Raw genomic sequence first — 15528 nt, forward strand, 5'->3', positions numbered from 1 at the left:
CATAGAAGTCTGCATGTGGGCTTTTCACTGGGATTGTATGCCCCACGCTCTCAACTTGTCGTGCTCCTTTAGGGACAACGTATTAGAAAAAGGGGGAAAGACCCAAAAGTTGAAAGAACAAGAGCAACTACTTGAGTCGGCATCTTTGGCATCAAATTCCAGTGAAATAGTTCCCTTACTTCCTTTCTGCTTGAAAACACGGTGCCAGTTGAGGCCGTCATACAGCAAAACACTTAAGCATGTGCTTAGCAATTAGCACAGTGGCACTTCCATTGGTTTCAAATGCTCCCTAACATCTTCTGGTATCCCATACACCTCCCTGGGATTGAGGGCCTAAGCATACATGCTTTGCTAGGTGAAGGTTTTAGTGCTGTTGCAAAATGTTGGACGCCGTCTATTTATCCAGTGAAGAGCTAAAGGTATATGCTTTAGGTATATGTTTAGCTGTAGTCGAGGGCCACATGCAAGGGTATGAAAGTAGTTGGCCTCCATGCCCATCCAACATACACTTGCAGTTGTCTCTATGATACTTACCCCTTATGGCTTTGATTTTCTGGTGCATGCATTTCTGTCGGGGCTGGACAGACCAGACCGATACAGTCCATGTAGAACACAAACAGCTTACACTGGTGGTGTTTGCTTTGTCATATTTTTCTTTTTCTTTTTTGGATGCTTATGCCTTTTAAATAGCTCACCTCTTGGGAACCTTTCTTTTTTTTTCTTTTACAAATTTCTCTTTATTCTATCTATCTGTCTATCCATCCACCCCTGTTTTATGTGAGCACCATCATCTGATCCAGGGCTGTAGGCTACTTTCTTAAGATATTTTGCTGGAAAGGAAACCAAAAAGGGATAAATAATAATCTCTTTAATATCCTGAATTTACGTCAAGCAATGGCTTTTTAGCTGAGGATCCCAGGTTTCTTATAAATGTATAATTAAGTCTCCCTTTAAGCAAGAGGTGTATTATATCCCTTGCACAAATGGCTAGCTTGAAGCATAGTAGTGGTAAAGAAGTTGCCCAAGCTCTCCAAGGTAGTAAATGGCAGAGGCTGGAATAAAATCCGAGTGCCACCATGGCTATCAAACTTTTGTTCTCTGGACTAGGCAACAGTTTGAAATGTTAATGGGGGAAGTGGCAAGAAGACTTGTAAGAGGTGTCCATCCCCGAACATAAAGAAACTCTGAACTCATCAAGATTCTCTGAAATGGGCTTGTCCACACAGTTGTTAAGAGCAATGACTGTGACAGCAAAGCCAGCTTCATGGAGAACATTCAAACAGCATGAGGGCTTTCAAGTCATATGAGCTAAGGAAAGACATCCTGTATTATTAACAGGAGGCATGTTCTTATTAAAAGCCTAGTTCTTATTTAAAAAATAAAAAAAAGCAAAGAAGCAGCTAGGGGTCTGACCGAGGCTGTGGCATGGAAAATGGGCATCCTCTGCTAGGTGGTGTGGGTGCTCTCAGGTGCTGAGAGCAACCATCCTGGAGCTATGCTATAAGTACGTAGTTTCAGTAAGTGCCTGATGCTAAATTCACAGAAACTTTTTGGACTCTTCATGTTTTCTTATCATTATTTCAAATAGTCCATTGCTTTTTCACTGGAAAGAACATACCCCCTACCCCCCAGCTCAGAAAGGACATGCTGAAAAGTCCATGAAGTCAATGGACAGACTCTTGTAGTCGGTGGACTTTGGATGGGGCTAAATGAGCGATCTCCTCTTTCCCAGACAAAGCTTTGTGCTCCCTCTGAAGGTGCGGTGGCAGCTGCTCACTAGCAAGTACTATTCCCAGGGAAGCCCTGACATCTTCAGTGATGCTGACAAAGATGATTCTGGCCCATAAGGTGCAGTAGTCTGTACCTATATGTTGTTAGAGTAATTTGTCATTATGGTTGTTAAGCAAAAACAGCTAGTCACATTTTAGCTCTTTTGGAGACGCAGGAGAGAAAAAGAAGAAACCTGAAAAGGAACAAAGAGGTCCTGTTGGCAGGAGCTTGAATTCTATCTCTAAATCATATATAATATTATATACAATAGGGATATTTAAAAATGAAACTAGCTATATGGTCCATTTAATAAAAAGGTACTTTGAATCATTAGTTATGCTCTTGTAGCACCAGGCCCAGATCCTGCAGCATCTTCAGTGCACGTGGGACATAATTTGATCACAAATGACCGGATACCAAGCGCTGAAGGCATGCAAAGCCTTCCCATTTGTTTCAGCGGATGTAAGGTCAGGCCCTTAAGGAGGTGTTGTAGAAGGGGAGGGTGGTAACTCGCAGATTTGACACTTTTTGGGTGGAAAACCCAACTCATTTACACATGATGGGCTTAATAATTCCTTTGAAACCAGTGGCCAAGCTCCCCTGGCTTTTAGAAGTGTGGAAACACCCAAGGGAATGGATGAGGACATGCATAAAAGCAGCCCAAAGACAGGTGAAATCCAAAGCCTTCCTTTCGCCTAGAGTGCATAAACATCCCTATCAGAAACACTGCAAGCAGCAGCGTAATGGCCATGTGTATTGCTGGGCAGAAGACTTGTTAGGGGGTTACAAAGCAGCTTCTCCTACAAGGGGTGTTGGAGGGAGAAAGGCAGTGCTGGAAATGAAAGGAAAGAAGAGTGTCGCACATGGCTCAGGTCTCTGGGTAGATTCTGCTAATTCTCACAAGTAAAAAGCCAGTGGAAAGACTCCAGCACAGATGTGAGCACAATGGGATACTTAGGGATGGATCAAGAAAACCATCAAGACCCACATGCTTTTTACTGGGCAGGGCAGTGAGTTCCCATCTTCCCAGCTGAGTGTGCAGCTATACACAGGGGTACCGTTTTGTCTTGCAGGTAGGAGCATGTTTTCTCATGTTTTTGGCGGTGGGTAAAAAACAAGTGATTTAAGCTGCCTCCACAGTTGACGCTCTTAACATCCCCTTACCCCTCAAAAGAAAGGAGAAAACCTCCCACCCGAGAAAAAAACCTTCCTCCATTTTTCATCGAAAGACGGCAGCCTCCCATAAAACATTGGCTGCTCTTGAGGGATGAAATGGAGATTTCTCCTGCTAATTATAAAAACGCCAGGCAAAAAACTGGCACGGTATGATTTCTTACATTAAACAAATTTTATAGCAGCAAAGACTTTTAGTGGCGCTATTTGCAGTGCTGGCATTTTGCCAGCTTGCTGTCATTAAATCTGTCGATCTTAAGTATCAGCTGCACTTATTCAAAGGAGATATAAATAAAACTCTGAAGCATATTAAAGGAGCCTGCCTACTTGCGCTGTTTTTCAAGACTGGGGCCTGACTGGCATCAGGAGCCTTTGTTGAGAACTTTCCTCTGATTGTCCCCTCGGGATCTCAACCGGTGCCGAGTACTACTGCGCTGAGGGACTAGGACTCAGCACCTCCATCAAAGGCCTTAAGGTCAATCCACATTTACACTGAAAAGCAGAATTGGCCTATTTCCTTTGCCAAGGAACCCATGACCCTGCAACCCATGGGTTGCAGATCAACCCATCAACCCATGACCCTGGGACCTCCTGGTCAACCACCAAGTCCTGGGATCTCCTGGTCAACCTGCTCCTGGCTCTAGCCAAGCTCACCCCCTATCTGGTCAGGAAGGAGGCTCTTGCTGGGGGGACCCCCAGTGCTTGTGGGGCCATCTTCCAGCCCCGCATCTGCTCATGTATCAAGGCAGAGTTTCACTGGGAGGTATCTACTGGCTCCTTGGGCTCATTTGAGGGTCAGTGGGCGCTGCTTGGTGTCCCACCTTGGACCACTCATTATGAACATTTAATCCTCACTCACATTCCTGTTTTTGCTTTAATTGCCCTACTACTCGGGTGTTAGGCATTCAGTTGCCTTCCTAACTAAAGAAGGCTCATTGTACCCCCCTCGCATAACAACAGCCCTTTGCAGACAGCTTCCTTACTGAAACAGAGGGATGTCCAGAACGTTTAAATGGGAAAAAGAATAAATAAGAATGAAATGGCATTTATTTAAGCCCAGGCTGTTTCTTGGTGGGATTCTGCACTACTTTACCCTTTGACTGTCTGCAGTGATAGAAGAATGGGGTGGGGAAACAGGAGTTGGAATATTACCCAAGACAAGGAGGTGTTTTAATGTAAAAATATGACATAAGTCACCATCCATGAGACATTTATATGCCATTAGTCACATTTTTACTCAAGACTGTGACCTTTCCGTGATAAGATCTTGAATCTGGCTAATTATAGATCCCCCAACCCACGACGTACAAATGTCCCGCGCCGCAGAGAAGCCGGGGTAGGTCGACACAGGCAGGCTCTGCCAGGGCTGTGACAATATAACTTTGTGTCAGTAGCAAAGCCTTTATGAAAAATTGCCACCCATAATGTATGGTTAATGACCCATGATTCAAAAATGACTAAGATGCAGGAATTAAATTTACAGTCAACTCATGGGTTTGGGGTTTTCTTTTTTTCTTCTTGAAACCTTGAAACCGAGGTCCCTAATCACAAAAAGTCCATGAAAGCCCTTACCAGCATCCAATCTGGTTGGACTACTGCAGCCATGTCACAGAAGTGAAAGTGTGGCCTTGGGTGTGACACAGGCCTGCATAAGTGACAGGTGCAATTGATGACACAATCACAGGAAAGCTTGCAGACGATGCCAGTCATATTTATTTAAGTGCAAACTAATGAAATCTAGAGGTTTTAGGGTGGGGGGAAATAAAAGGTTTGAATTAAAAATGAGGTTTTGCGAGCAAAACTTAGAACGAATGTCAAATGATCTGGACTCAGCAGAAAGCACCGGAGGCAAGCTCCTTGGACTTCGTCCAGAGAGGACACCACCTTCCCTCAGGAAGAATTTATCATGGATGTTTCCCCTCCCACTCACAGCTGCATGGACCATCTCCCTTCCCAGCTACAGTCACAAAATACTCCTGACCAGAGCAACTTCCTTGGAAAAAAAGCATTGCAGAAACTTAAAGACGCAGTTAACACCTCTTTGCCCACTAGAAACAGCAGATTGCTCTATGACCCCAGCTTTCAGAGGCGCCGAGTTGCAGTAATAGCAAACAAAGCCCCAAAACTGAAGAACCCCACACCCAGCCTGCTCCGCACCTAATGAAAGCCCGTTCCCCCCAACCACCGATCCCTTGGCTGAGCCGAGGTGGTGGAGATTTATAGCTGCCCCCCCCCCCCCCAAGAGAAGGCACCATCCAGCCCTTGCTGATGTTGTTTTTAATTACAAGCTAATCAGAGGAGATTATTCTTGATCTCACAAAGGTTCTTCATATAAAAGCCCTGTAAACCCATTCAAGTGGTGAGGGCTAGCCAAAAGGTAATAGGAACGTATCCAAATGGAAAACATCTGTATGGGTTTCACCACCCCTCCCCATTCAAAACACATGGAGAATTCCCAGTCCTCCAGCAATTCTCTGGAAAGACCTTGTTCAGCTTTTTGGTGGATCAGACGGGGGAGGCTGGCAGATGGGCTGACCAATGCACTGTGAAGTTACTAGCCGTGCCCCCTCAATCTGCTATAAATTCAGGCCACATGGGGGATTTATATATACATACATGCTGCCAAGGCAGTTGCTACTACCTTTGCAGTGTAGCAAGGTTTCTGCTAATTCAGGTCCTATTTCTTTTCCTTTAGTTCTGTTTAAAGCTGCTCTCTGTTTTTCTTCTTTATTCCAGGTAAAGGCACTGTCCTGTTTCTTTGTAGGTGACTTAGAGGATATATTTCTGGTATAAAATCAATCTAGGCTGAATTTTACTATTCAGATTTTCAGTTCAGGAGGCAATTAGAGTCAGCGCTGGCAATGAATGAAAGCAGATGGTCAAAAGTGACCAGATAAACTCCTGTTCAGCTGCGAATAGGGGGTTACTTTATTGCCCTGAAAGCAGGGTAGGCAATATGACCATTTACTCGCTTGAAAAAGTCTTCACTAAAAGCACTGCTATTATTTGAATAAGGCTGATGCATCTTTATTTAAGGGAGAGACTAAAACCAAAGCACAGCTATCCAGCTGCCGACTGGCTTTAAGGGAGCTTTTCTATTGCTACCTCTGAACAATAATCAGTTTTATTGGAAAAATGATACCGGCTCTTATTACTTAATGGAGGCTTACAGCAGAGTGTGAAACTTTCTCATTGAGGGCACCACTCCTTAAGAGAGGGATTAATTTAGGAGCCATTCATCTCCCATTTGCCACTGCTGCCTCATGAGTGCTCAACTTCCCTATAGCAATTGCCTGCCTGGAAAAGAAGTCGAAGGGAAGTATTTAACGCATCTGCAGCTGTCTTAATGAAATGCAGCAGATGGAATTGAGAGAGACAGCCAGCACCATCTGACCAGCGCTGTGACTTGCTGTGAGTCACTAGTAAATGTGCTAGAGCTCACCAGCGAGGGAGAGCGGTAACATGTGCGTGTCTCAGGGTGCCTGCTCAGTGCTCAGCCCTAGGGCACTTTAAAGCTGGGAGCAGGAGTTAGTCTCCCCAGGGCAAAATACAGAAGGAAGGAGAAGCTGGGTCCAAAGAGAAATACGGGAAGCATGTTTCTATATGTCTCCACTCTTGGCTGACCAAAACCAGTGCATTTCAGTTGAATCGTTTTTATTTTTGGATCTGATTAGCACGTAAGAAATAAGCTCTGGGGACAAGGCTCACAAAAGGGCTGACGTTTGAAGCTTCATTTCTATCCCTAGCAGGCAATGTTTCCCAGCAGTTCACAGGTCCACAAGCTTAAATGCATGGAAGTATATGAGAGTGCTATGCATCACTGCCATCACACTTGCACTCGACACGGCTGTGCAGGAAGGCTGTATTTAAAAATTGCTGGGCACACAAGTGTGCATATGCTTCAGTGTGTGGCCAACTTTCAGCTGCGCGGTCTCCAGGCATCTCTCCCAGAATCACCAAGTGGCTTGAATTTGCCTGCCTGGATTCAGTTCCCGTTTCATACATACCAATTAGATCATAATTTTGTGTGTGCACTAGGACGTCCCATTCTTCCTGCTTGCTCCCGATGCTTTCCGCACTTCGTATATAGGGCACTTTCAGGGACTAGCTGATTTCTCCACCAGTTTCCGTCTTAATCTGGCTCAGATTTCCAGTATTCCTCCTTTCTTAAGGTTTGGGGACTTGGGGACAGATCACCCTGCTCTGTGGCCTCTTATTTCCCTCCTCCCCTGAAAACCTAGTTCAAAGCCCTGCTCACGAGGTTGGAAAGACTATGGGACTCTTCACTCATAATGCCCCAAATTAAAAAAAAAAAAAAACAACTAAGGAATTGTGCAGTGAACAGCAAAAGGGAATGAGAGGAAACCCACAAGCCCAGAAAATGAAAGGGGGAGGGGATGTTTGAGAAGTAAGACAGGAAGGAAATAGCCAAACATGAGCATTTCCTAGCAGTGAGATGCATAATTTAGAGCAGCCTGGGGTTATTTTGTAACTTGTTTCTTGTACATGCGTGCTCTTGTACTGCCATCCTGTCCCTAGAATAGCTCAACTGGGGGTGCGGTGTGGGAATAGAGGTTCGCTTGGAAATAGAGGGACAACCCAGTTGCTGGGCTAGGATCATTGCCTGGGCTTTATCTGCATGGGCTGTATTCGTTTGCTTCTGCTGTAAGAGTACAGGAGAATGATGTTCCTCTTTCACTTACGATAACACGCATTTTTGGTGTGAGCTGTACAAGAGGCTTTAAAAAAAGCCCCAGGAACTTCTCATTCCACCACCTGGCCCCAAACTCTTTTGTGACCGGCCGTGAAAGAATTGCCATCATTCCTGATTTTTAATGCGTCTTAAAGTGAGCACAGGCATCTTGTGGGAGCATAATAGATCAGCTCACAAGCAAATTTATTATTCTCGTGAGTCATACTCGCGAGTGTTTCATTGCCTGTGGACGATATGTGCTGCTGTACGTGAAACGATAGCAGAGAGAGGGGAGAAGCAAGTGGTAGAGGAGCCATTTTGACCACTTGCCAGCTTAAACGTTGTGCACTCCCTCTGGGCGACTTCAGGCTGTGGTGCCATAGCCACTTCACCATAGTTTGTGGTCTTGAAAAGTCCCAGATTTGCAGAACTGGGAATTAGCATCATCTAAACATGCCTTCCCATGCTGCTCTGCCTTCTGGCATTAGCTATGACTCAAACGGGCCATTTTTGGTACGCACAATAATGGAGCTTTTCTGTAGTGATTCTCTGGCTGTATGTGTGGACTCAAATCACCAGTATACTAAAGCAGGCATTAAGTTGTACAGTAAGCATTAAGTTGTATGGCATGCGAGCTCAGAGAAAGGAAGCCAGTCTTCTAGAGAACAGGTTGGTTAAACCAGTCGGGAGGGTGTCGGACTAATAGCAATAGGAGAGGTTGAAAAGGCAGAGCACTCATTCAGCACAAAGCCAAGAAGTTGAGGACCAAATTAATCAAGACACCCAAGGCCACAAAGAAAAGAAATCCTTTCGTTGGCAATGCAAGGAATGAGGTGATAAACAGGAGGAATGGGGATTGCACACTTACAGGGATAAATTCAACCTTGTTGGTATTGCTGAAGCTTGGTGGAAAGATTCACATGAGAGGAATGTTAAAATCAATGGTTATAACCTATTTAGGAAGGATTGAGTGGGGAAAAGCCAGAGGAGGTGTGGCACTTTATCAAAAATGCCATAACCTGTTTCTGAGTCGGTGACAACTCAGAATAAAATGATCTTGAGTGCTTCTAGATAAAGCACAGGATGCGGAGCTGGTTGGCGTCTGCTACAGATCACCAAATCATGCTGGAGAACAGGATGACAAGTTATCCTGTCTATAAAGTATAGGGGAAAAATGACATGACCATGGGGAACTTCAATCTGAGTGACACGTGGATGGGCTCACGCTTCCAGGACTAAAACTTCTTAGAATTTCTAAATCGTACAAATGACAATTTTCGAACTTGGCAGTGACTGTATTCAACATGGGGGAATCCTCTCCTACACCTCGTCTTGACAAATACAGGGGGGTTGGCCATGGAAAGAAAAACTAGTAGTAGCCTAAATATAATTGATCATAACTCAATCACACTTGGTAGGTACAAACAAAATGCCAGCAGGCCCAAGCCCCTGCATTCCTGCCGAATCCAGACCCTAACCATAAGTTAGAGGCTCTTTATCCTGTTTTCAATCTCCCAGGCAAGCTAATGCTTAAGTTTTATAGGCTTTGTAGAGGAAGTGACTCACCTATATCACTTAAAAGTCCCTAAAACTGTAAGTAAAAATGTTGAGTTAGAGAAGGTTACATGCGTGAAGCCCAGAAATTATGGAAACAGAGTGAGTCGTGAAGCTTTTAGTCTTTTGCCAGACATGTGAGACACGGCATTTGGGACACACCACACTTCATAGCCACTTGAGCAAATTTTAGGTAAATGTAGGACTTGGGAAGCTGCAGAAAGGAGCATCAACATCACGAGAGTGGCAGGGGGCAGGTTGCATTCCTCTTGCACGAACCATCCCAAGATTAGTGCTACTGACGTCCCAAGTGAGCAAAGAATTTGCCAGCCGGTTTGAAACCCATTTGTTCGTGCCTTCATGAATCCCAGCCAATGGAATAATTTGCATCCGGTTGGTTATGGGTTTTATCCAGCCATCTTCTCGTGGTTACGGTGGCCACCAGGCAGGTATTTCAGGGCACCTCCTTTGAAGAGAACAACTACAATGACAGATCGCTTTGGTTAAATAAGAGCTGATACCCAGAAATCAGGACTAATTAAAACTGGGCCCTTGTTGACTTATTCCTTCTAAAGCCAAACTCAGAAGCTCTTGCTCAGGCCTTATTTCTGTTTTTTGCTCCTTAGGAAAGCAAGGTGTTAAAATATTTTGGGCTTCTTTTTGCAGTTGAATTGATGGGGAGAGACTGTGAAGCCTCCGCACTGTCTTGCTTAGGGTTAATTTGGCTTCATGGCCGCAGCAGGATTTGTCCAAACTGGTCCACGTGTAGGACTAGGGGCTCATTCCCCAAGCCCGTGGAGGCTGGGACTACATTCCCCCTCTCTGTTCTGTACGTCACTGAGCTCGCTGTCCGTGCTCGACCAAAGACCAAACCTAATCCTACTCCCAGTTAAGCTGTTCTGGCAAAATTTCCACTGATTTCACCGACAGCACGAACTGGCCCGGTAATTGTACACAGCCTGCAGATTGGAGCAGATTTAAATGCATTGCCTATATTTTATCTGAAACCTCGAACCAAATAAAAATGTTTAAAACCAGGGCAACGTCATTACCATATAGATAAATATTACTTTAATGCCGTACGCCATAACAACAGACTGTTTATTAAAACACTTCACTGTTTTAATTTATCCAGCGTATTATATTGGAGGGCATTTTCATTAGAAATCCCTGGCAAAACTTCAGAATGTGTTAAATCATTTAATACCCCGACAGCTCACTTAATTTATTTAAGCAAGAGAGTCTAATTCAGAAAAGCAGACTTTAAACAGTGCACCATGTTTACAATCCTGGTGTACATTGTCCTATTAATTTCACTGGAAGGCGTTATAGATGTTTAGTTCCAAATCCCTTTCTGTGTTTTCGTTTTGTGTTAGCAATTTGCTGTGTTAGCACGTGAGCGGAGCTGTAGCGCGCTGGCCATTGAACCTCCGCAGCTGGTGTAATTCGTGCTAGCTCCATGCTTTTCAATGGAGCTATAAGGAGCTTCTCAGCTCTTGTCTTCGATGGATGGCTTTCTTGCTTCCTGAATGGTTTGAGTGATTTTTTTTTTTTTATCCCAGTGATTTTTTTTTTTTTAAATTCATTTTAAAATTATTTTTATTTCTTAAGCTCTTCTGTGCTTATAAGTATTACATAGCCCTGTCTTGGAGCATGCAGCTCCTGTTGCCCTCAGGATATCCTAGGGACCTGACTTACATGTATATCAGTTTTTGATGCTTACCACATCGAAGCTGTTGGTGTATTTGGAAGAGTGCTATGGATCAACTCTTTTAGTCTGAGCCAACAGCACTCAGCATGTCACAGGATCCCTTTGGTGCCCCTTGGTGCACCTTAATAAGTAAAGGGGAAGGAAACTGTCACATTCAATGAAGAATTGAGTCCTATTGAAGGCCTTCTGAGTGCCAGGTTTTGCTGCATGCTAAGGTGTGCATTGGGAGCAGGACTTCAGAGAAACAATGGCACATTGTCAATAGACTGTACCAGACATTATTAATAAACATTAGGAGGCTTGATATGATCTGGCAGAAGAAATGCAATGAAATCAAGGCCCAGCGTTTGGACTGGGAGGGGAGAAAGGGATCTGAACATGATGTTTAATGACTCTCTGGACTGTGAAATGCAGCAGAGAAGGAGGTTAGCAAGGGAAATCTTTTAATAAATTCAACATGTGTGCACCCTTTGAAAGCTTTGCTTGCCATTCCCCAGCAATGTTTGACCCATCTAAAGATACTGATCATATAAAAAAAACCTCAGTAAGTAATAAGACTAGTAATAATATGAAGATCAGGACCCTCATCTCCAATTCATATTTATAATCCAGCAAATGCCTCATCTAAAGCCCGAAGATTTATGGGTTTGCATCTATAATTAATATCTCTCCTTAAACAAGAAGGGGAAGGTTTTCATACAAATAAATCTGGTGCTACAGATCTGGCTAATATTTAAATCCCTGGCAAGACGCAGCTATTGATTATAAATACATATTTTCTTTACTTAAAAAGGGCGATAGCTGGAGCTTCGATAGACAGAAGGGATGGGGATGGGTTAGGGGAGGGGGTGGTTGTACTGAACCTTCCTGTTTCCCAGATATTTGATTTGCATTGGGCCTGTTATTAGCAGCAGGGCCGTGACTGGAAGCCAAGACTGCGTAAAGGGCTTTGAGGCAAAGGCGATCGATTTAGGTTTTAGTTTTATGAAGAAAATAAACAGTTGGGCTGATATAACAGTAAAAGGGTCAAGCAGGGTCAGGGTTAATGAAGTGACTCGCAGGAGGTCAAAACTAAAACAATCTTCCTGATCGCCACATGCTTGCTCGCTCGCTCTTGCTCTCACATGTGCACGCTCTTCCTTCCCACACCTTTTTCATCAGCAACATGCACCAAAGTGTCAGGCTCGCTATTGTTTTACAGCGGTGCTGTCATAGCTAAGGGAGCTTGCCCAGACTTCTCAAAGCTAAGCACAACTCTTGAAGAACGGACCTCATGTTTTCAAGTGATTTGTGCTGCACAGCCTTGGAGGGCTGCCTCCCTGGCACCTTTCGCTTCGAGTAGCCTCTGCGTTAGGTCACTGAGTTGTGTTCGCCCTCTAAAATCAAACCATGCATGTCAATGCTCTGTGCAGCTAAAGCTTCTAAGGCGAGGGACAGAAGTTGCACATAAACCGGTTTAAGTGATCAGAAACTGGTTTAAACCTGTAACAGAACAGAAGCGCAGTGCACATAAACCAGTTTCAAAATGGGTGAAACTGGTTTAAGATAAACCTGGTTGAATGTAGTATCAGACTTAACCGATTTGGGTCAAACTGGTTTATGAAACTTCTGGTCCAGACCCCTTCCTGGTTCAAGTTAAATCTGTCCCCCAGTGGCCCAGTGTGCTTTCCTTCTAGCCCTGGGCCGGGCTGGGCTGGGCTGGGCTGTCTGCTCCAGCAGAGAAGGGTTGGGGGGGAGGCAGGGACTGCCCCCTTCCCAGGCAAACCCTGGCTGGGGTCTGAGGCCAAGAAAGTGAGGGGGAGGTTAAAATTCCTTTCCCCCAAGTACAGAGCTGTCCTGTCCTGCTAAAACTTACTGCTGGCTGTGACTGTGGAGTACAAATCCCAGAGGCACCTGGAAGCAGGAAGAGGAAGTGATAAGCAACTCTGCAGAGTCCTGCTGTTGTGATTCTGGACTACAAATCCCAGAGACCTTGGAGGCAGCAGGAAGAGGAAACAAACACACAACCCCTGCTAGCTGCCTGCCAGAGAGCCGTGCTCTAGTGCCCCAGGGCTTTTGGCCTGAGCCACTGCAGGCGTGTGGTAGCATTTCCTGAATCAAAGGTGAATGTCTGTCCAGCTGTTTCTCAGTTTAATCTCTGGAGTTTAGATTAACCTGCAGAGACTGAGTTGATTCAGCCTTGGGCTTTCTGACTGTCTATACGTAGCCTAAATGTTTGTTCCACCTTCTTTGTTCCCATGTCCCTGTAACCACTGGGGAGGTAGATAGCAGAATGGGAACAAGCAATGCTGTTAGGAAGCTGATTTTAAGTTAAGCAAGAACCAATGCTTGTGGCATGAAGAGGGATTTCTCTAAGTGGCGTTGACAGCAGCTGGAAAAATAACTTCTTAATGTAGTGACTGACTCAAGGGTTATTACCTACAACCAGGCACAATTATAGGAATGATCCTGGAAGCTTTTTGCCTTTCTGGAGGTCTAGTAGCAAGAGTATCTGACCAGAACTGTCCTGTTTACACAGTGCAACATCTTCATTTAACTGTCATTTGTAATGATTCACATTTAAATACCCTTCACATGAAAAACCCCTCATAGGCTCAACTATTTAAGAGATTGTCAGTGAGTACAGGCAAGTATGAGTTCCTGTCCTCCTGTTCCTGAGAATAAAGGCACAGAAACAGCCAATGAGGGATGGTTAAAGTCTTGAGTTCAAAGGCTTATAAGATGGAGCTACTGGTATTTTTGGCCCCCCTGTGAAGTGTAGTAGAGCTTCAGCAGAGAATCCAAGGATGATGGGCAAAAATGGCTGCCCTACATCTGGTCTCCACAAGCCCTAGATGTAATCCCATCCTGGGAGTTGCACATATAGCCAGTTCACATAGCCTCTGCCTGATGCATGCTTGCTTCTTTCTAATGTAACTGGTTCCTCAGTTTTTCAATCGCCAACGATTGAGGAAGGAATTAAAAACTGGATTGGAAAGCTCTGAGCTAAATGCTGTGGTGGTAATATATAGAGCCACACTCTTCTTTGCAGGCCTTGTCCTATATGATCCTACTATTTAACTACATCTGCAAGGAAAATGAGAGATATGACTGTCCAACCACTGATCTTATCTTGAAGTACCAAGAGATGGAAAGTAACTCAAGGCAACACCTTCTACAGAGATGCTAAGAGTATAGTGGTCCAGGAAGCCAAGAATCATACGGGATGCATGTTGCCCTAGAAAAGGCACAGCATGGCCCTGTAACCTCACTTTCATGATTAAGCATTTCTACGGTAAATAATTGATACTAATGTAAGTGAGATCAGAGACGGTCTGTCTGCAGGGCTACCACAAAGCAAATCCTGGTGACATCTTCATGGAACTGCCCATGCAGATGGATTTGAAATTAAAAGAAAAAAGAAAAGTTAATAAGCCCAATAAAGGTAGAATTGAAAAAGGGGAGTGAAGGGGGAGAAGATAATTTGTGTATTGGTTCAGAGTCTATTTTTCCAAGAAAAAGCTCCTGATATTAAATTCTTTATCAAGAGAACTCCAGAATTAACAATTGCTTCTCTTTGCTCTCAGTAAATGTTGCTCTTGTGCTAGTCAATAAGCTGTCTTCATGCGCTTCTAGAGGATGGAAAGCTAGTAGGGTATTAACATGGTTTAAGGATTTAGGATTTTAATAAAGGTGGTGAGTTGCAAAGGTGTCTGAAACCGAACCGCAAAATGTAATGTTCCTCGCAACACGCGAGAACCTTCTGATAGGAAAATGGCAGATATATTTTATACCTATGGCTTAGATTACCTATAAAGGACCTGAGCTCTGGCAAGTATCCAGACAACACTTTAAAAAAGAAATGGGAGAGGGGGGAAAAAAACACACATCTCCCATCCTGATAGACTGTCCGCTCTGTTAGTGCAAAATGGTTTGCAAAGTATCCTGCTTGTTACACGACCCACCCAGTTATAAATGACTTGAATTTGGGAGCTTCTTCCAGTGGCTTTCATTGTTCATCTTTTAAGGACAGATTGTTCCAGGCCCAGCCCATTCATTTCGTACAGCCATTTTCGCATCCAGATCAGCAACTCCCAGCTTTGCAAAGGGTGCAATCGCTTGTGCTTGCAAATAGGCATGTGAAATTGGACTGCTGCGAGGCTGGAAAAGCCCGAGCTCTCTGGAGGATCTGATTTGTTTTCTCTAGACGCTAGACACTGCCCTGTTTCTATTTCCAGAGGGGTCAGGTGGAAGAGTCCAGCTGGTGCTGTGTGGCCTGGCTGTCAGTCCTGACACCTGCTCAGATAACACCTCTCTCAGATAACACTGCCAGAGGATCATCCCGTCAGGCTGGAGCTCTGCCAGCTCTAAGAAAGTCCTTCCAAGGTGCGTGAATCCGGAGCGTGGGCCCATTTCCAGCCATGGACGCTTCCCGGAGTCTGTTTGGATTGCAACTTAGCACTGACCTGTGACTTCTCCTTCCTTCCAGGCAAACGCGCACACACTGCATAGACCACGCTGCCATGCTGGGATTGGGATCACTTAGCATAGACCAAACCAAAAAGAAAAGGGTAATATCCGCTGAGAAATGTGACTGTTCTCTTGGTTTTTAAAGGACTCACCAGCTCTGAATGTTCTTCTTTCTCTC

General features: G+C 44.5%; 1 long non-coding RNA gene across 15 annotated transcripts in view; it reads left to right on the plus strand.

The window, feature by feature from the left end:
* The window catches only part of LOC149856776 (uncharacterized), an 80410-nt gene that overhangs the window by 50949 nt on the left and 13933 nt on the right, over positions 1-15528 (plus strand). For 11 of the 15 annotated variants that reach the window (XR_016438339.1, XR_016438344.1, XR_016438341.1 and 8 more), the window contains one exon: positions 15119-15451. The exons of 3 other annotated variants lie outside the window; for them this stretch is intronic. This is a non-coding gene — a long non-coding RNA (uncharacterized LOC149856776). The remainder of the gene's footprint in view (positions 1-15118; positions 15452-15528) is intronic. One more of the 15 variants, XR_016438336.1, reaches the window with a different exon arrangement.

The sequence above is a fragment of the Crocodylus siamensis genome, chromosome 10, assembly GCF_052110815.1.
Source record: "Crocodylus siamensis isolate JL-2025a chromosome 10, ASM5211081v1, whole genome shotgun sequence".
Classification (NCBI taxonomy): Eukaryota; Metazoa; Chordata; order Crocodylia; family Crocodylidae; genus Crocodylus; species Crocodylus siamensis.